The sequence below is a fragment of the Rutilus rutilus genome (assembly GCF_951802725.1).
Source record: "Rutilus rutilus genome assembly, chromosome: 5".
Taxonomy (NCBI): domain Eukaryota; kingdom Metazoa; phylum Chordata; class Actinopteri; order Cypriniformes; family Leuciscidae; genus Rutilus; species Rutilus rutilus.
In genome coordinates this window covers 13,796,966-13,819,563 of record NC_140213.1, presented here as the reverse complement: position 1 = coordinate 13,819,563, position 22,598 = coordinate 13,796,966, and positions in this window count along the sequence as shown.

Genomic DNA, 22,598 nt, shown 5'->3' with positions numbered 1-22,598 from the left:
ACTGAGTGATTTATATACCAGTGATAATACTTTAAAATCAATCCTAAATGTAACTGGGAGCCAGTGTAAAGACCTGAGGACTGGTTCTGCTCAGCGTTCTGTATGAGCTGCAACTGTTTTATGGTCTTTTTGGGAAGGCCAGTGAGGAGTCCATTACAATAATCCACCCTGCTGGTGATGAAAGCATGCACAAAAGCATGCACATGAAAGTAAACTACCAGCGCATGTGTGCAAGAGTCAATCAGCTGCCCTTAGGTTATTGGGGGGTGGGGGTGGAAGGAAGAAGCTCTCTATGATTCCTCTATAGAAAGTTGAGAAGATGGTTTTCGGGAGGTGAGCCTTCCTCAACTGTGGGAGGAAGTGCAGAAGTTTTTGGGCTTTCTTGGCCAGGTTCTGTTGGTGGTGTCGATAGATCAAGATGGGTCATCTGTGATGTGGATACTAAGCAACTCCATGACCTTGACCTGCTCCATCATGGCGCTGTTGATGTGATGATTGTCAACGATCAAGTCATTTGATATGATGTTGTCCTGTCCGTGTCTGTATGTTAGATAAACAACTGAATTATATTCAGATAAATAAACACAGAAAGCACACATTACCAGAGAAATTTAAATCACATTTTTATTTATTTATTTATTTATTTATTTATTTGTTTGTTTGTTTGTTTGACAGGGACAGTGTACATTAATTAACATTGCTGCAAATGCACCAGAATTAACCAAAAGGCTATTTTTCATCCGTTGTCCCTGGACAGATCTAAAAAATTGTCTACCTAAAAAAACACAATAAGAAGCTTAAAAAAAAAACACAATAAGAAGATTACAGTGAACAATACAAATATAAAAAGCAGTAAAACAGATTTAACTCTTCAAATCCTGTTGATAAATACAGTGTACAAGTTTACTATAATACAGACATTATGTAAAAAAAAAAAAAAATAATAATAATAATATTATACACATTGACACAGCAGAGACCCAAGTGGCAGCAGGTTGGGTTAAGGGAAGATACATATTCTTATTAATGCTGACATGTCTGATGTGTTATGAGCCAGTTTTTTAGATGCTTTTTGAACAGAGTGTATATGGTGAGTTCTCTGATGTTCTGAGGGACAGAGTTCCACTCCTGTGCTGCTGTGACTGAAAAGGCACTCTGACTAAATGCACTTTTCCGCAGAGGAACAACACAAGCCGCGTTTCCATTACCCTTCAAATTGCGCAAATTGAAATTGCGAATTGAAAATACGCTCAATGGAAACACGTCAATTTCGCAAAAACTCCCATTTATCGCAAAAAAGTTTTTGCGCTCGCATGAGGTGGTTTTTCAGGCAATTCGAAAAAGGAATATTTCGCAAAACTGCAATGGAAACAGTTTTATGCGCATTTACAGGTCACATGGGATACGTAAAAAGTCACATGATCATTATCAAAAGATGACGCGATGAGTTATTTCTTAAACTAATTAAAGACAAAGGGTTTTGACAAGCCGTGGCAAATCTTACGGTCCAAATGGAAAACTCTAAAACAAAAGTATCTTTCAGAGAAGAGAAATCTTTGCAAAAGCGGTGCTGGTGGGAAAGGTGAAGTAAAATTTTAATGGACAAAATACTTGGCCAGAGACCTATTGTGACGTCGATGAACAGCATAGGTAAGGCAAACATTATTTTCTTTTCTTTTTTGGCATGATCTGATATAATACGAATTAGCCTGGGGTTTTACAAGAATGGTTGTTATCCTCTGGCTTTGTTTAGTTAAAACTTTGATTGTTCCAATCATAACTCCATAAGCTAAAAAGGTTATTGCTTATCATGTCAATTTATGCGACCATAAAGCTTTACAACGTTCGATTATATACTCTTGTAAGTAATATAGGTTCGTACTTCTTACATGTAAACAAATTAACATTAGATGATGAGAATGAAGATTCAGAGATGGCTGCCTGTTCCGTGGATCCATCGCCGGATTCAACAGGTAAGTCACCACATTTTTCAGTCATGTACACACACACACACACGCACGCACACACGCATATGTACATGTATAGGCCTATGTATCTAAAATACTCAACAAAAAACATATCCAATCTTTTGTATAAAAATGTAATATGTTTTCATTGTTTCATATTTCATACATCAGGTTTTTATGGCTCATATATGCAATACAACTGATTGAAAGAAAAATAAGCCTTCCGTCATGTTTAAAGGTAAAGCGGAGGATTTTCTTTTTCCGGGTGGATCATCAAGACTATTGGTCCTCCTAAGTGTCAATCATTCTGGTGATATGTTTACGTAAGGCCGTCGTACGTGCTTGTGCACACGATTCACAAGATGGCATGTGCTCAAAACACAGGTTGGGCTTCCCACTGATGCCTCAGTCGCGAAGTTTCTACTTGACAGGTAAAGTTTTGCATGCTATTTGGAGAAATCCATTTAAAATCACTGCTAGTAAAAGTTAATGTAAGCTATGATTAGCTCGTGCACACGTTTAATAGGCGTTCCCTCTCGGGAGCAGGTAGAGTGTTGCGCATGTGCATTTTTTCAAAAAGTGGAGAGAGCGGTACATTTATTTTTTAACATGAGAGAAATTAAGAATGACTCATTTTCTATATTAAAAAAGAACTATCAATCAGAAGGGAACAGACAAGATGATCATGTTGATATTTCATAGTCCGAAGATAATAGATAATTTATAGGCCGTAGAAATTTGAGTATATTACACTAATATTCATCAATGCACATATATATTGTTTAACAGAATATTACAAAAATTGTTAACTGTAAGCTATGATAGAATATTTTTTTGACAATGCATTGGCAAACAAACAATCTTAAAAATGAAAGTTGTTTTTTAAGAAATCACTTTTTTTTTTTGTGTGTCCTAATAAGAATAAAAATAAAAATTAATTTTCTGATGTCTTTTCATGGTCTTGTTTCTTTAGGGTTAACAGCAGCATCCCTAAATGATGGGCCCATAACCCCACATGATGAACCCCCTGATACTTCTGAGAGTGCATCCTCTACACCTTCAGGTCAGGAGAGCTGGAGGCAGCCAAGAAGGTGGAGATCATCTCTACAAATGAATATATTAAAGGAGCAGGCGCGGCAGGATCAAGCCTTCCTCAGCTCAATCACTGAAGTGCTCAATCGTGCTGTCCAAAGTTTTGAGAGGGCAACAGAGGCAGCTGAGCGCCATGCTCGTGCACTTGAGGCTCTGTTTGAAGCTCAGCACCCCTTCGCCCACCAGCAAGCGCCTTACCTTCTACAACATCCCCCCACATACCAGCAACAGCAACCGCCATACTACCATCACCCACAGCAACCTCCTCCCAGCTCCCAACCTCAGTCACCTTGGTACCAACACCAACCTCAGTCATCTATCTCTTCCCCTGCCCACTCTCCCTCTTATCAGAATTTGTAGGTCATCCATTATTACATACACAACTCTTCTGTACACACACACACACACACAAAATAGAAAAATGTGTTACATTTTCCATTGTTTCCTATTGTTATGGTTAATGGCAAGTTACGGTTGATTTTTATTTATGCATTTTTATTTATTTATTAACTGTTTTTGTATTCTGAGTGTTTAAACAGGCTTACAGCAAACCGCAAATTTATAGATGCTACGTACAAAAAAAAATACTATTTGGTCATTGTTTTTATGTTCATTTTAATGGTAAATGTACAAGTCATTTAAAGCCGTGCCATGTTCTGGTGAGATACAGAAATGTAACATCTGTACTGTTTTTTTTTGTTTTTGTTTTTTCATTTGGCAGAGTGGCAGCTGACTTAATGCCATTTATTGTTATAATTCAAAATAACTGACAATTCGTAAACTTTGTATTCTAGAACTTTTAAATAAAGAAATTATTTGAAAGAACATAAATCTCTTACTGTACTCTTCAAATTGCAACAACAGAAATAAATGTAAAGACAGGTTTTTTTAAGTGTGTTTTTACACAGGTGGGTAACCTAATGTGGCCTGAGCAGGTGATTCACCAGAGCCTGCCTGATTTCAAGAGCCGGAGCATCAGGTTCATCCTGGGTGTGGTCCTGAGGCTGTTGAGGAGCTGGATGTACCTGTAATGCTGCAGGTGGTAGCTGCTGTTTCCCCCCCTCACATATATTATGGAGAATGCAGCATGCAGCCACTACTGTAGGCATGAAATCATGGTCTATGTCACACGTTTTGGCCAGGACACGCCATCTGGTTTTTAGGTGTCCAAATGTATGTTCCACCTTTACATGGATGGTGCTGAGCTGCTCATTGAACAATGTTTGTGCTTCTGTCAAATTTGGACCTGAGAAGCCTTTCATGACCCAGGGTAGTAGAGGGTATGCAGGGTCAGCAGCAAGGAGCAGAGGCACTTGGACTCCTTCAATTTCCAAACTTTCTTGGGGGTGTTTTGCTGGATATTTGGAAAGAGTTCACATATACATGTGCTGTAACCTGGTAGTGTGGGGGAGTGGGGTGTATTGACTGCACAGCACTGTACCTACAGGCTACCATTAAACAGTCCATTTCACATACGTGTGTGTGTGTGCGTGTATATATATATATATATATATATATATATATATATATATATATATATATACAGTGAGGAAAATAAGTATTTGAACACCCTGCTATTTTGCAAGTTCTCCCACTTAGAAATCATGGAGGGGTCTGAAATTGTCATCGTAGGTGCATGTCCACTGTGAGAGACATAATCTAAAAAAAAAATCCAGAAATCACAATGTATGATTTTTTAACTATTTATTTGTATGATACAGCTGCAAATAAGTATTTGAACACCTGAGAAAATCAATGTTAATATTTGGTACAGTAGCCTTTGTTTGCAATTACAGAGGTCAAACGTTTCCTGTAGTTTTTCACCAGGTTTGCACACACTGCAGGAGGGATTTTGGCCCACTCCTCCACACAGATCTTCTCTAAATCAGTCAGGTTTCTGGGCTGTCGCTGAGAAACACGGAGTTTGAGCTCCCTCCAAAGATTCTCTATTGGGTTTAGGTCTGGAGACTGGCTAGGCCACGCCAGAACCTTGATATGCTTCTTACAGAGCCACTCCTTGGTTATCCTGGCTGTCTGCTTCGGGTCATTGTCATGTTGGAAGACCCAGCCTTGACCCATCTTCAATGCTCTAACTGAGGGAAGGAGGTTGTTCCCCAAAATCTCGCAATACACGGCCCCGGTCATCCTCTCCTTAATACAGTGCAGTCGCCCTGTCCCATGTGCAGAAAAACACCCCCAAGCATGATGCTACCACCCCCATGCTTCACAGTAGGGATGGTGTTCTTGGGATGGTACTCATCATTCTTCTTCCTCCAAACACGTTTAGTGGAATTATGACCAACAAGTTCTATTTTGGTCTCATCTGACCACATGACTTTCTCACATGACTCCTCTGGATCATCCAAATGGTCATTGGCAAACTTAATACGGGCCTTGACATGTGCTGGTTTAAGCAGGGGAACCTTCCGTGCCATGCATGATTTCAAACCATGACGTCTTAGTGTATTACCAACAGTAACCTTGGAAACGGTGGTCCCAGCTCTTTTCAGGTCATTGACCAGCTCCTCCCGTGTAGTTCTGGGCTGATTTCTCACCTTTCTTAGGATCATTGAGACCCCACGAGGTGAGATCTTGCATGGAGCCCCAGTCCGAGGGAGATTGACAGTCATGTTTAGCTTCTTCCATTTTCTAATGATTGCTCCAACAGTGGACCTTTTTTCACCAAGCTGCTTGGCAATTTCCCCGTAGCCCTTTCCAGCCTTGTGGAGGTGTACAATTTTGTCTCTAGTGTCTTTGGACAGCTCTTTGGTCTTGGCCATGTTAGTAGTTGGATTCTTACTGATTGTATGGGGTGGACAGGTGTCTTTATGCAGCTAACGACCTCAAACAGGTGCATCTAATTTAGGATAATAAATGGAGTGGAGGTGGACATTTTAAAGGCAGACTAACAGGTCTTTGGGGTCAGAATTCTAGCTGATAGACAGGTGTTCAAATACTTATTTGCAGCTGTATCATACAAATAAATAGTTAAAAAATCATATATTGTGATTTCTGGATTTTTTTTTTAGATTATGTCTCCCACAGTGGACATGCACCTACGATGACAATTTCAGACCCCTCCATGATTTCCAAGTGGGAGAACTTGCAAAATAGCAGGGTGTTCAAATACTTATTTTCCTCACTGTATATATACACACACACATATATATATGTATGCATATACACTTAAGTGTTGTGGGTGCTGTGTCTTTAAAAAGTGTAATAGCTGAAATGGTGTATAAACATGCTCAAATACCTGAAAAGATTGGATGTGGTAAACACTGCAGCATCATGTGCGCTGCCAGGTGACCCAACACAGATATCTCTAATCATTAGCTGGTCATCTACAACAGCCTGCAGAACAATTGATGTCCAACCTTTTCTGTTTACATAATCCCTATACCCATCATTTGGGGCACGAATGGGGATATGAGTTCCATCAATTGCACCGTAGACTTTAGGTATTCTGTGTGCCTCATAATTGCGTTGTGCAATCTGCTGTGCCTCCTGCACATTTGGCAAAGCAATGTACTGCTTCATAAGTTTTGTGCATATAGCCTGGCATACACCACCTGTGGACAGTTGTTTTGCTAACCCCAAATGTCTCAGCCACTACTCTGTATTCTGCACAGGTAGCCAGTTTATAAACAGCAATAGCTATGCGTTTATTTGTAGAAACTGGATCCCTTGGGCATGATGCAGCAGGTGATACAAGAGGTCCGATTGCATTGCACAACTCCAAAAAAGTTGATCTGTTCATCCGGAAATTCTGAATCCACAGGTCCTCTGTGAAATCGCGCACTACAACTTCCCAGAAAAACCGCATATGCGGCCACTCCCAAGTATAGGGGGCTTGCCTTGCCATTAATGCTTGTATAATGCGCAAACGTCTCCTTCGATTATAAATAACGGGTAGTGCAGTGGCTATGATATACATGAACCTACCAATGTCTGTCACCATGATTTTTGGAATGACTTATCGCGAGAACGAGTTTTAGTCGCATAACACCGGTTAATGGAAACGCCGCCATTTCGCAATAGTTTTTTATCGACATTTAGAAAATAGCGAAAAACATTTGCGCAAATCTGTAATGGAAACGCGGCTACAGTCTCCTCGGGCCGACCCTCGTGTTACTCTCTGTGTGTTGTTTCTGATGTTTACAAACTGACTGAGTGGAGGAGATGACAGACCATGGATGATTTTGTATAACAGACAGAGGTTTGAATACTTAATGGCATTTTCCCAACTTAAAAGCTTATGCTTTTGTAAAATGGCACAATGATGATATCTTAATGTTTTTTTATCCACAATTTTGATTGTCTGTTTATAAAGTGACTCTAAAGATTTTAGTGTTGTTTTATTTGCCTGTGACCAGGTTGTAAGACAGTAAGTGATGTGAGACAGAACCATACTGTACATGAACATTTTAGCTGCCTGAAGTGACAAGTTTGATCTTATGAACCGGAAATTTGCGATATTAAATTTGACTCGATTGCAGACCTTTTTTATCTGTGATTTAAAAGTTAGTTTAGAGTCTATTATGATGCCTAAGTATTTGAATTCTGACACAACTTTTATTTTTTCCCCTGTCACATAAATATCTGCCTGATTATTTGCTATGTTTGATTTAGAAAAGAACATTGAAACTGTTTTATTTACATTAAGTTTTAAGCAGGATTGATTTAGCCATTCAGAGACATGGGCCATAGACTGTGTAAGTTTTTCAGCAACTTGTTTTGTGTTTTTACCATGGGTATAAATGACTGTGTCGTCTGTGTACATCTGAATATAGACGTCTGGACAAACAGAAGTGAGGTCGTTTATATAAAGTGAAAATAGCAGTGGCCCCAAAATAGAACCTTGAGGAACCCCCGTGGACATGGCGAGGGGCGGTGAGTGGTAATCACTGATCCTGACTGATTGTGAGCGATTCGATAGATATGATTCTATCCATTTTATTGCATCTGAGGAGAAATTTAATTTGCTTAGTTTGATTAATAATATTTTATGGTTTACAGTGTCAAAAGCTTTTTTTAGATCGAGAAACACAGCTCCAACCACGCCACCTCTATTCAGTAAATGTTTGATATTTTTTATGAAAAAACAATTAGCAGTGTCCGTGGAGTGTTTAGTTCTGAAACCAAATTGCATTGAATGAAGAGAAAATGTAGTGGTATTCAAATGTGTTATTATTTGTTGGGAAATTAGTTTCTCTTCGACTTTTGACACTGTAGGTATGATGCTGATTGGTCTGTAATTGTGCACTGACAATGGATCTCCATTTTTGAGAATTGGAACAACAGCAGCTGACTTCCACACACTTGGAAATACTGCCTCAATAAAGGAGAGATTGACAATTTTGGTTACTGGTGTTAATAATGTGGAACTGAGTTCTTTCAGCATGCACATATCTATGCCAAATATGTCTCTAGTTCTGGAAGCTTGTAGTGTTTTTATTGTCTGTAAGACTTCAGATTCTGTGACTGTGCCTAGGTTGAAAATTGAATCTGAGTTATTTATCGGACAAATATTTAGATTGTTAGATGGTAAGCTTTGGGCAATAGTGGATACAGATTCAATACAAGGCATCTGCAACTTTGTTTGTATTATTTGTAATTTGTCCATTTATCTTAATTTCTAAAAGTTGTTTCCTTTTTGTGTCCTGTCCTACAAGTTTTTTCAGTTGGTTCCAAATTGTTTTAGAATCCCCTTTTGCATTTTCTATTATAGTCAAAAAATATATATAATCTGCTTTGGCCTTGCGTATAGTTTTAACAGTCTTATTCCTCAATGTTGTAAATAGATTTTTGGCACTAGCTGACTTAGTTTTAATTGCATTTTTTTAACGCACGATCCCTTTCATTAGTTTGAGTATGTCCGAGTTCATCCAGGGAAGTATGTTTTTATTGTGTTTGTGTTTAACTTTACAGCTAAAATCTTTAATTGTTCTCTCAATTGTCACCACAAAAGATTCACAGTCCATTTCACAATTTGTTCCCAACAATATGTGATCCCAGTCAATCTGCTGGACAGCACTATTAAATCCTTCCTGGCGGTTTTTGGGGATTCCAACAAACTCACACTCTCTGACAGAATAATCAAATCTCTTTTTTGAGAGCTTTCTGGCCACAAGGATTTCATCTTGACATTTGTATTAAGTTGCTAGCCATCTAAAACAAACTTGACAAGACTACTGCACTTAGTGCAAAACCCTTAAATGTGTGGGAGGGAACTGCACTTGCAAAAAGCATAAGCTACCATACATAGAATTGTGTCATTGTATAAACTGTGACAATCTACCATAATTGGCTTAAATGACTCCATGGCTACCACAATAAAGTTGATTTGAAATAATTTCTTTGTTTTGGTTTGCAATCTTTTTAGCTGATAATTAGTCTAGGTTACTTGTAGCCTAGGTAGCTTGCTGTAAACTTCACATACCTGTCAACCCTCCCGTTTCCCCCGTGATTCTCTCTTATTTAGACTTCCCGCTGTCTTCCCGTTTAAATATTTTCCCGTAATTATCTCATATTTGAATACTCTTTGCTTAGTTCACTGTGCATGCACCGAATTATTATTTTGAATTAGGCTAAGCAACGTAACGTTAGACCTAGCTTTACTGCTCCACTACCAACATTCTTTCATGGCTACTGTTCTCATCAACGACAATGCATATATTCACGGCGAAGTATAGCTTGCAGTCTTAAATACAACTTATATGAAAAGCATTAAGATATAGGGGTGTATAATCATTGTAAAACAAATCTTACCTTGACGTTGTCTTGTCGAGATACACCGGTGTTTCCAGGTTGGGTTGTAGACTCATGGCTTCAGAATGACGCCGGTTCAACGAATAACGTGATTGGCCAAATCAATTCAACAAGGTAACAACACAAGCTTTGATTGGATCTCACTCCAGCCAACGTTTGTGATCAGCTAGCGAAATTAAATCGATTTCTATACTTTAATATGCAACAATTGGCATTGGAAACAATCGGCAATCTTTTTTGTGAATTATTCATACAGCCAAATAAAAAAAAATAGCCAAACAGCTGCTGGGTAACTATCAAATCAAAAACTAAACGAGATAGATGGACTTGGCCCACTGTCTATATTTTGAATTTACTTGGTGTGCTGATTGCAGGAATAGTTTACTATGTATTGTATGTTGACAATCTATATGTGGATGGACAATACCAACATCAAGTGTTCAACGTGTTAATGTTTTGACTGATAATAGAGAGCCATTGTTTGTTTTAAATTATTTCTTTATTGCATAAGTTTGCATTTAGCACATGTTAGATATTACCTGTCTGAGCCAGTGTTTTAGAGGTGGGCTCTGGTAGTGCGCATAGCCAGAGCGTACCATTTTTCAAGATGGAGAGAGACATGAGTGCTATGAGGTGTTAAATGTTTGAGTTTGTGTTGCATGTTATGTATGTTTGTATTATGATTATTGCATGTCAGAAATGAGTTCTTGGACATTAGTTATATTATTTAGGTGTCAATGGTTTACTGTGGAATTCAGTGATGAGTGTTATGGGGAAAGGTTCCACCCCGTGACAATGGTTCGTCCCACTAGTGTTTGGCGGGAAACTTGTATATTTAAACCATTGTCTGAGCATGTTTGAGGGGGAATGCTGCATCCTGTGTACTATGCAAACGCTTGAACATGTCTGAGGTGAGATATGCTGATATTTTTGTGGTTGTGCCACTAGGCGTTGTTTAGAGCCAGGTTTGCTGCTCACAGCATTTTTTCTTTTGTTTTTTAGCACCAGTATGTGTTGCATTAGGTTTTTTTTTTTTTTTTTTTACTATGTGGACTGCACCTTGTGAAATGCAGCTTCTAAAATAAACCACAACTAGCATTTTGAAAACCACTCCATTGTACTGAGCCTTCCTAAACTTCTCCCAGGCCTCTCAACAACACTACATGACAATGATTCATTAAAATGCAAAATATCAGCGTCATATCATATGCGTATGCAGTTATAATAGTCATTACAATTTAAGTCTCCTCATAATTGATAAAACCTGAAAGCCAAAAACATCTGTGTTTTGTACTGTTTTTAGTCAATGTATGATATCACTCAATATTACTATTAAGTACTATGGTAATGCCATAAATGAGTCTAACCTGTCGTGACATTCCCTACTCTGCCTTCTCTTATAAAATAACCTTTTTATCATTATAAAATCTACATATCATTCCCAACAAATGTATGGTTTAGTGTAAAACATGTTGAAGATTAGCAAACAGGCTGTAGATTACCTAAATCAGTGATTCTTCTCAACCGGTGGGCTGCGAAGCGCCATCTGGTGGGCTGTGTAGGCAGTGGTAGACTGCCACAAAATTTATTTATTTTTTAATTAACAAATCTTGTTATTTTCTAATTATCTTGAAAATATAATATATATTGTTCTTATGAATTTATATGATCAAACACAGTCTTATCTAAAGGCATTATCTAAAAGCTAATGTATGTTTAAATGTCGCAACACCAATGGATCATTATATGGATCGCAGATGTGGGAGACAGACTTGTGCAAGCAAAAGCTTCGAAGTGTGTGATGAGAAAATACAATGCTGAACACATAAAAGTTGGTTTTATAAGGGCAGGTACTGAGACTAAAGGAGGTTGCACTCCGGAAGAGAAGCGCAGCGCCGAGTCGCGTCACATCTAGGACAGCTCAAGGTATCGCACACCGGATGTTCACTTTCTCAGTTTATGGCCAACAATATTGTTATGTTTTAGGACAGATAATGTCTGTACTTAGTTATGATTGTACTGTAGCTACGATTAAATACAATCGTTGCTGAGTCTGCAGTCTGAACGCTTTACCTCAGGACGTACATTAACTGAATTAATTGAGAATCTGACCTGAAAATCCAACGCTATATCACGACCAATTCGTACGAGTGATTAAAAGGTGGCTAATTTGTACGAATTCGTACGACCTCACTCGTGTGAATTTGTACGATTTGTCTAAACCCACGGGATGGTTAAGTTTAGGGGTGGGGTCAGGGGTAGGTAATTCTAACAAATTCATACGAATTGAGCAACTCGTAAAATGTACGATTTAGCAAAAAATTTACTAATTCGTACGAGTGAGGTCATATGAATTTGTACGAATTAGCCACCTCGTAAAATTAATACGAATTGCCGTGAGTTTGGGTTGGAAAATCCGATAATTTTCATCCACGCAGCTAATTTCTGTAAATGAATGTAAAAACTAAATGTATCTTGCAGCACAGAGTGAAGTCAGTACATACATTAATGACGATTTGAGACAAATATAATGTCAATTTAATATAAAACTATGTAAATGGAGCTCTGTGGTGCAGCAGGATTTTGAACAGGGTCCTGAGCAGTAGCTGGGCGCTGCGAACAGACGCCGAATGGCGCTGCCAGTGTGTATGTGTGTACACTCATAGAAAATAAAGTGTTCGAATTTCACAGTGTTGAATGTGGAGAAATTTTGTCAAATGAGGCGTTAAAACCATCAAAGCTGCGGAGACATTTGAACTCAAAACACCCAGGCTGTGTTGTGAAGCGAAAATAATATTGTTTTAAACAATCATATTAATATCGCTAATTGTATTTGATAAATTACACTTACAGTATGTAAATTGGGGTGAATGAACTTTGTTAAACATTTCTGCTAATGAATAGAGAGAATGTTCCCCTCTTGTGTGTCTGACCTGTTGTTACAGCTATGTTAGCCTGTTATTGTTACAGGAATGGTGACTGAGTAAACCTGCCAAGTCTTTTTTTTATACAAGGACAGTTTTCATCTATATAGCTGACTTGACCTAGTCTGCTAAAGTGGCATAACAGATTAACAGCAGAGTATATCATTGTACTTTTTGAATGTTCAGTTATTCTGTGTTCATACTATCATATTTGGAAAGGTGGTCCTCGGAATGTTTTTAAACAGTTTTCATTGGTGGGTCATGAGTTGCAAAAGGTTGAGAACCCCTGACCTCAATGATAAGGTGTTTCCTCACAAAAGCGATTTGTTCAGTGTAGTGAAGTCTCTTCTCCATTGACATCCATTCATAAAAAACGCCCTCTCCTTTCCTGCATACCAGCGTTAGCATTAGCCATTACGCTTTATTGGCTAAAGGTTGCAGGTTTCTCATCTAGTGGATTTTGTTTACATCTCTCAACCAGTGTTTCAACTGCTGAAGGATATAAATAAAACAGCTTGCGAATAATGTCACATAGCATTACATTTACCTTAGGCATTTAGTGTCGACAACAGGTTAGTTTGCTAGATAAATGAACTCTAGAGAGAAGTATTTTGTATATGCACTATATTAGCCTATTTATTATATTTACTTAATCTGTTAGTAATGTCTTGATTATTTAATGTATGATTAAATAATTATTTCATGAAAACAAATTATGACAGCCACTGTGTAAATTATTATATTTCAAAAATGAATTGGAGTAGAAAATTAACTTTATAATTTGACTTACAAATGAAGACTAAAGCAAGCGAGTCATCGTGAAAAGGCAAAACCAACGCAAGAAGTGCTCATAAGACAAAGTTCAGGCATTGCTCAGAGTAGCATAAAGGGGGTCGTACACCGGACGAGAAGCACAGCACCGCGCCGCGCAGCGCCACGTCTTTAAAATTTGAACACATTATTCTCTATGAGTGTACACACACCGGCGGCGCCATTCGCCGTCTGTCCACGGCGCCCAGCTACGGCTCAGGACCTTGTTCAAAATCCTGCTGCGCCACAGAGCGCCATTTACATAGTTTTATATTAAATTTACATTTATTTGTCTCAAATCGTCGTTAATGTATACCTGTGCTGCAATATACATTTAGTTTTACATTCACTTACAGAAATCAGCTGCATGGATGAAAACTGCTGATGTTATCGGATTTTCAGGAGATATTCTCAATTCATTCAGTTAACGGACACTCTGAGGTAAAGTGTTCAGACTGCAGACTTAGCAACTATTGGATTTAATTGTACAGTACAATCATAACATAGTACAGACATTATCTTAATTCCATGATGTCCTTAAACATAACAATATTGCTGGCCATAAACTGAGAAAGTGCGAGTCCGGTGTGCGATACCTCGAGTTGTCCTAGACGCGATGTGGCGCTGCTCTTCTCGTCCGGTGTGCGACCCCCTTCTGAGGTAAAGTGTTCAGACTGCAGACTTAGCAACGATTGGATTTAATTGTACAGTACAATCATAACATAGTACAGACATTATCTTAATTCCATAATGTCCTTAAACATAACAATATTGCTGGCCATAAACTGAGAAAGTGCGCGTCTGGTGTGCGATACCTCGAGTTGTCCTAGACGTGGCGCTGCACTTCTTGTCCGGTGAGCGACCCCCTTAACACTAGAAGTCCCAGAGAGCAGCCATTTGGCTTTTCTACCTATAAAACCCACAGGACAGCCGATGGGCTGGAAGGCTTTAGGCTAATATCCTTAATCAGCTGTGAACGGTTGCTTTTGTTATGTAAACGATGTGGGGCCATGCTGAGCCACTTCAAGGAAACTTGTGTTTCACTTTGCCATCTTAGGGAGAAATCAACACACATGTTTTTTTTTTCCTTTGTTGCTGAGATTTATTGATAAAAACAGTACAAAAAAAAAAAAAAAAAAGAAACCAACCATTTGTACACATATTTACAAATAATATTAAAAAGTGAGTGAGTACATTCCAGCAATCACTCACAATCCTGGCACTGCCATGGTATCTCCCATCTGCATTTACCACATGTGTATCTGTAGCAGTGAACACATCGCACAGTGGCATGATTGTTCTTGCATTGGTGTTTGACCTGACACATGGTTCTTTTTCCAGGGCTTGGTGTGGAGGGTTGTGTCCGAAGCAATTGTTCTTTTCTTGCCTTCTTCGCACACATATGAGAGTTAGCCAACTCTCTTGCAAGCTCCACCAGGAAGTCCACCCGTCTTTCCTGCCTTCCGGTGCATGCTTGATACAGCACATGTGCATTCAGTGCTGCCATGTCAATCATGTTATAGAACACGGCAACTGGCCAGCGCCGTGTCCCTGTGCGGACAATGAACTCCCGCACCATCCGGTCCATCACATCCACGCCGCACTTTGTGGTGTTGTAAAGGGTGACAGTGTTTGGCTTCCTTTTGGTGGTATTATCAGTCTGAATCACGCTGTGCACGCTGCTAAGAATGTAGACGGTCTTCTTCCGTTTGGCTGCATACGCCATCAGCGTAGCAGCAGTGGTTGAAAACACCTAATAAATAAGATAAATAGTTATTTTCATAGCACTTTTACACACAATGACACACTTGGCGGTGTTGATTCTAAAAATTAGAAACACATAAACATAGAACCACAAAAGACCTGCAACATACCTGAGTGGTGAATTCATTGCGATCTGTGTCTCTAGCGGATTGAGGGATTTCCCAGTGAATCTTGTTGACTGTGCCGAGGATGGTGGTTTTCCGGCTAAGAAGTTTATGCGCAAGTGACAGCGATGTGAAGAAATTGTCCGTGGTAACATTTCTGCCCTTGTCTAGGAATGGTTCCATCAGCCTCATCACTACATTTTCAGACAGTCTCTCTCCACTGGGACGACTAGGGTCCTTGCCAAGATATGGGAGGACATTACAAATGTACTTGGATTTTAGGTCGCAAGCCACCCAAAACTTGATCCCAAACTTGTCAGGTTTAGTTGCAATATACTGCAGGAAACAGCAGCAAGTATTTGACGGGAAAAGCTGTTCATCAACGGTGATATGTAGACCAGGGTTGTAGGACGTGATGCAATTGGTGACAAATGATCCCCACACACTGGAAATTGCAGCAAACTTATCAGTCTTTGCTCGATCACTCCGGGTGGATCTGTCATCAAAGCGTAGGTGTCGCATGATGTCTTGGAAGCGGTTTCGTGGCATTGTTCCAATGATATGTGGGTTTCCCAGGTTTGCTGACCAGCAGTCACGTAGTGATGGAACCTTGGTAAGCCCCCGCAAGATGACAATTGCAATAAATGCCATGTCAAGAGTGATGAAACACAGGAAGCTCTGAAGGCGACTCGAGATACTTTTCCTGGCCTTAGCCGTTGGCTCTTCATCTGCAGCGTACGCTTTTATTGGGGTGAAAGGGAGACGCGTCCCCACTGTTCTTCACGCCACACTGTGCCATCTTTCGCTGTCTCTGTCAGGTCAGTCCCCAAACGGGCTCTCTTTTTTGGTTGAGGAGCAGTCTCCTCATCTGCAGTGTGAACAAATTCAAATTGTGAGCAATGGAAAAGTCAAATGAAATCACAAATGCATGCATAGATACTAATAATAATTCCAGTATCTCCTTCTCTGTATCGGAATAATGTCTGAAATATCTTCCTAAATAAAAAGATACAACTAATAATGTTTTGCACTTCAGATGGCAGTGAATGTCCGCTAAGTAGTACAAACAAAAAAGTGGACAATACAAAAAAGGCAGAGTAAATATTTATGTCACTCCACTCTGCTTTTTTGGTGTTTTCCACTTACTGGTTTGAAATGAAATAGGAAATAATATGAAATGAAACTTAACCTGAAGACAGATCAGACAGCTCTGAGTCCGAATCCGGCTGAAGTTCTATGTCTTCTCCATCTGAGTCACAAGGGTTTACTTCACTCAGGATCATTTCCAAGGCCTGCCGAGTGGTGAGTCTTGTCTGCGTTTTCTTTTCTTGGAGAGGAGGTTCGTACACCACAGAATTCTTGAGGGCACTGAAGTAGTAGGCTATGTGCAGTGAGATTTTACCCACCTCAGCACAAAAGGAATTACCTCTCATTTGAGAGCAAGCTGCATGCAATTAGATGTGCTAATTCATACCTGTTTACACCTGGGCAAGACCCTACATGCCAATGTGAGACTTGGTCAATCAAGTTCTCTGCTTTTAGCAGCCCTCCCTCCCCCACACATACAAACAAGCCACCAGCAACCATTCACACACACACCCCCAACCCCCCTGCAGATTGCTCAGGTAATGACCACATTTACACATGAATTGATGCTAATGATAGCCAAAAGACTAACCAGTTAGCATCCACTTGGCTAAAGGAGGGTTACAAAACTCTGGGACTTCTAGTGTTAAGCCAGACAAGGGAGGATTAAAGGAAAAGAAGTTAATGCAAAACCTGCCTTATGTGTAATTTACAGTACATGTTTTGTTTGTTTTTTGAGTGTTGATTATTATATCTAAAAATAAATTTAATAATTTGGGCTCTGTTGTTAATTGTAACCCTTAATATTATAGTAATTTGTAATTAAGGGCTCCCCATATTCGGCTCGGCTGCCCTTGACCAGGAAACTCTTGCAAAAGAGATCTTAATCTCAGTGAGTCTTTTCTCCTGGTTAAATAAAGAAAAATTATTTCTTACCGCATCCGATGGCTTCCTTCTGCCTACTTTTGCATGGGCCTGACAGGGACGAGGCCCACTGCTGCCAGCAAGCCGCTGGTGGGCCTTCCACCCGCCCTCGTGGTGATGGTGACAACTCTGCCCTGGGCCGCCGTCCTCCGCTGTCGCCCCATTCCCCAATCCTCTTTTCTGACGAGAGCCTTCGTCCCCTGCCTGCCGCCACGGACGTCGTTTCCTTCGACCATGAGGAAGACGAAGACTCCATGTCCATCTCGGCGTCAAAAAAGGACTGGGCAACATCCCTGCTCCGGGACCGCCCCGACATAGAAGGCCCCACAGACTTCCAAGAAGGTGCTCCCTAGGGTCTTTGACAAGGCTGTTAAGGAGCTCTACCTCACATTGAGTGCTCCGGAAGACCCCACCATTAAGCTCGACTCCTGGTACTTCCAATCCGGCTGTCGCCAGGCTGCTTTAAAGGAGACATATCATGCTTTTAAATCGTTCCTTTTTACATATAAATCATACATTTGTAGTCTATATAAAGCGGAACTGCAATGCTTGGGTCTGAATTCCTCATTATTATAGCTCCACAGGCCCCTTTTCTACCCCTTTTCTGATGTGCATTTGAGAGCAACTCGTTTTGGTGCGGTCTCTTTAAATACAATTGAGACACTTCATACCCCGCCCCCTCTCCAGGTTGCAGAGGTGACACTTGGTTCAACTCCACCCCGTTCAGCCATTTTTGTAGTTTGATAGCAGAGATACGATTATCTAGCGGCACAGAAAAAAATTATTCACACGTTATTAACAAAATGTCAACAACGGAAGACTTGTCCAGCCAGCCTTACATGTTCGAGCCAGAGTCGGAGCCGGAGCGAGATGAAAATGAAGACGACGAACCTGCAGAACAACGTCTTCATATGGATGTATCGCAATGGTGTTACTGTATTTACACATGAAACTTTGGTCTTCCGACCTTTTACCACCGTGTCGATTTATTTTGATTAATATGTGCGAGGGAGAGAGAGCAAGACAGCGTCTAGTTTGGAGACGGTGAAGTCTTGTTTACACTTTCGCCTGGCTCCGAAGAGAGAGAGTGCGCGCACGCGACCGGGTCTCTCTCTCTGCTCGTTCTTTCAGTTAAACATGCGCCCTGTCACAAGCGCACCAGTTCATCTACATTAGACGGTGTAATGAAGCGTGTGGGTTACTACATCCAACAACCGAACATTTTAACTTACCCTCTTGTAACTTCTGCATCCTTTAGCTTGGACTACAAAATTGCAGCGAGAAATTAAAATGGCGGATTGCTCGAAGTGTTGGGCCGGAAGTCAATGTCCTTACTTGGCAGTTCCGCTGCAAATACTGTGACGTAATAGTTCAAAAAACGTCATAGAGAACAGAAAAATCGGAACAGGTTGAAAAATAGGACCAAAACAGAATATAAAGATATCAACGAAGCACCTGAAGAGAATAATTTCAACTTTTCTGTACTTCTAAACACTCCAAATATACAACTAAATGCATTTAAGGGCTAAAAAAGTGGATTTAGCATGATATGTCCCCTTTAAGGAGGAGGACCCAGTTCTTTCCCGATGTCCACGAGCATGTCGTGGTCTGCACCCCAGTCAGCGCCCGCGCTTCCACGCATCCACGCTGGCCATCTTCTCCCACATGGACGGGGCGGAAGCCGACGGCTACGTTCGCATGCCCCATTGAGGAGACCGTCAACGCTCATCTGTACCTTTCCCAGGCCATGCTTGGTGCGGATCTCAGCCTACCGTCCAAGCCATGCAGACTGACCGCCCACCTTGCTGATAAGGCCTATGCCTCTGCGGGTGAAGCGGCATCTGCTGCAGGTCTTTCACGGCGTCCGCGTCTACATAACCGCTGTCCAGGGACTGCAGGAGCTTAGCTTGAAAGACCTGCAGCAGATGCCGCTTCACCCGCAGAGGCATAGGCCTTATCGCGCCAAGCGACCCGTCCTTCGGATGACACGTTAAACCGAGGTCATGACTCTCTGTGGTCATTAAAAATCCCTTGGCACTTACAAGCAGTCACTCCTTGTGCTTTCTGAATAACAGAGCCAGGTGATAACCTAATATTTTAGATAGGCTAAATATCTAAAATGATTATGCAATATTGAGAGTGTAAAGTGAACTGCTGCATTGCAGCTTCTGAATAGCCTATTGCACTTCTCTCAGAAATCAGAGCTTGTCAAGAGTAAACTAACATCAACTTAGATACTGAATTATATACATTTTCTACAGTTTGATGTCTCTTCATCTTCTTCATCTTCATTTATATAGTGCTTTTAACAATGTAGATTGTTCCAAAGCAGCTTTACATTGATAATAGGAAATTAAAGTAACAGAGATTGTTTTATTGTCCTTCAATAGACGTGAAGGACTATGATACGTTAAGAGCTCACTCAAGTACTGCAGAGCTAAACCATTTAGTACTTTGTAAGTAATCAGCAATATTTAAAAATGTATACGATGTTTAATAGGGAGCCAATGCAGTGTTGACATAAGGCTAATATGGTCATACTTCCTGGTTCTGGTAAGAACAGAAGCTGCTGCGTTTTGGACCAGCTATAATTTGTTTATTAAGCGTGCAGGGCAACCACCCATAATAGCATTACAATAATGTAGCCTTGATGTCATGAACGCATGAACTAATTGTTCCGCATTTGTCAATGAGAGCATATGGCGTATTTTAGATATATATTTTAAGGTGGAAAAATGCAGTTTTACAGATACTAGATGCATGCCTTTCAAATGAAAGATTGGTATCAAAGAGCACACCCAGGTTCCTAACCGACGACGAAGACTTGACAGAGCAGCCATCAAGTGTTAGAGAGTATTCTAGGTTATTACGTGAGGTCGTTTTTTTGTACAATAATTATAATCTCTGTTTTTTTTTTCAGAATTAAGCCGTAGGAAATTACTAGTCATCCAATTTTTTATATCACCTATGCATTCGGTTAATTTTGTGAATTGGTAAGTTTCGTCAGGGTGTGAAGAAATGTAGAGCTGAGTATCATCAGCATAACAGTGAAAACTAATGCCATGCTTCCTAATGATTTCTCCCAAGGGTAGCATGTACAGAGTGAAAAGCAACGGTCCTAGTACTGAGCCTTGCGGTACACCATACTGAACTTGTGATCAATGAGACATCTCTTCATTTACTGCTACAAACTGATAACGGTCAGATAAGTATGATTTAAACCATGCTAATGCAATTCCACTTATGCCAACATAATTTTCGAGTCTATTTAAAAGAATGTTGTGGTCAATAGTATCAAATGCAGCACTAAGATCGAGTCACACTAATAGCGAGATACAGCCACGATCAGATGATAAGGCCGTATTCACAAAGAATTTTAAGGTTAAAAGTAGCTCCTAACTGGCGAATTTAGGAGCAACTCCTAAAAATAATGGGCTCGTAACTTTAGGACTCCTAATTTTTTTGACTAAGAGTAATTCACGAAGCATTTAAGCCCTAAAAGTAGCACCTAAGCCTGGGACAGCTTAAAAGAAGTCGAGAGGACTCCTAACTCACTAAGACCTATTCACAAACCGCTTTTTGTGGCATTTCACGTCGCGATGTTTTGAAATGCGTATGCGGCGGCTACAGGAGCTTCCAATCGCGAGGGAACAATTTTGCATTGTAGGCATAACTACAATAACGCCACCAACAACAACCAAAACTAGGCTACTCATTGCATGTAAACTAATTGTAACGTTTCATTGTGAATCAAATTAAAATGTTCTTCTCTTTGCAAACGTAGGCAGAGGCATAGTGACAGATTAATTCAATAATGTTGCAAAGATATTGCATCAATCCATATGTTTCATTGGGCTACTAGACTATTTGTTTTGCCTTACTCTTTATCAGTGGCGGTTCTACATTGAATTACACCCTGGGCGAGACCCCCTTTTTATTAGCCATTCAGACAATTCAGAAGAACAAAAATGTGCAGGAAATATAGAGGCCTGTATTTATAATATTATGAATGAAATGTGCGTTATTTGGAAGAAAGTCGAGGTGTGACTGACTTAGATAACTATATGGATCCCCCGTCCCCCCCTTGTCCGTTCCATTTGAAAGAGACCCAGAGGTGAACTGTCATCCGCGCCCGCGCCTCCGTGCCTCCGCGCCCCCTCCCCTTTCCCCTTCGCAAACAAACAGCTTCTGTGCACGGCATCAAGCAGGGGCGCCTGCAGCTGCAGGTGGCGCAAATTTGCCAATTCCCCACACAGTGAAATGATAGATAATAGAAAACCGCTTTGCGGCGCAATTTTTTTTTCTTCTTTTTTTCAGCTCGTGCCGGCGGCGCCGACCCCCCAAAAATGCCGCCCCGGGCGATTGCCCGGTTCGCCCGTGCCTAAAACCGCTACTGCTCTTTATTCATTTAGGCTATTTATTCAGTTATTCATCACCTTCCGTCCATCGCACTACTTGTGTAGCGCACGCATTCTCAGACCTGTCACCTGTCACTCATCATCGTAGGCGAGGTGTTTGGAATCATTCCCGCGTTACAATTATCAGCCAATCAAGGTGGTCACTTCAGTCAAGCTCGTGCATGAGTAATGACGTCATCCATAGCAACGAAGACTCACTCTTAGTTTAGGAGTTGTCATTTTTCTTTACTAAGAGTAGGTCTGAAAGGCGTTGTGAATAACTTTTAAGAGAAAACTCCTAGCTAAAATCTTTTAGTGCGATTTAGGAGTACTCCTAGTGGTAAGATAAAATGCTTTGTGAATACGGCCCCTGATAAGAGCAAATCATTTGTGACTCTGATGAGAGCTGTCTCAGTACTATGGTATGGTCTAAATCCTGACTGGAAATCCTCACAGATATCATTTCTTTCTAAAAAGGAACATAGTTGTGAGGATACTGCATTTTCTAGTATCTTTGACAGAAAAGGTAGAATTGAGATCGGCCTGTAATTGACTAATTCTGTACGATCAAGTTGTGTTTTTTTAACAAGCGGTTTAATCATAGTAAGCTTAAAAGTTTTTGGTACATATCCTAATGACAACGATGAATTAATGATATTAAGAAGAGGATCTATGACCTCTGGAAGCATCTCTTTCAGTAGCTTAGTCGGTATAGGGTCTAACATACATGTTGTCGATTTAGATGATTTAACGAGTTTA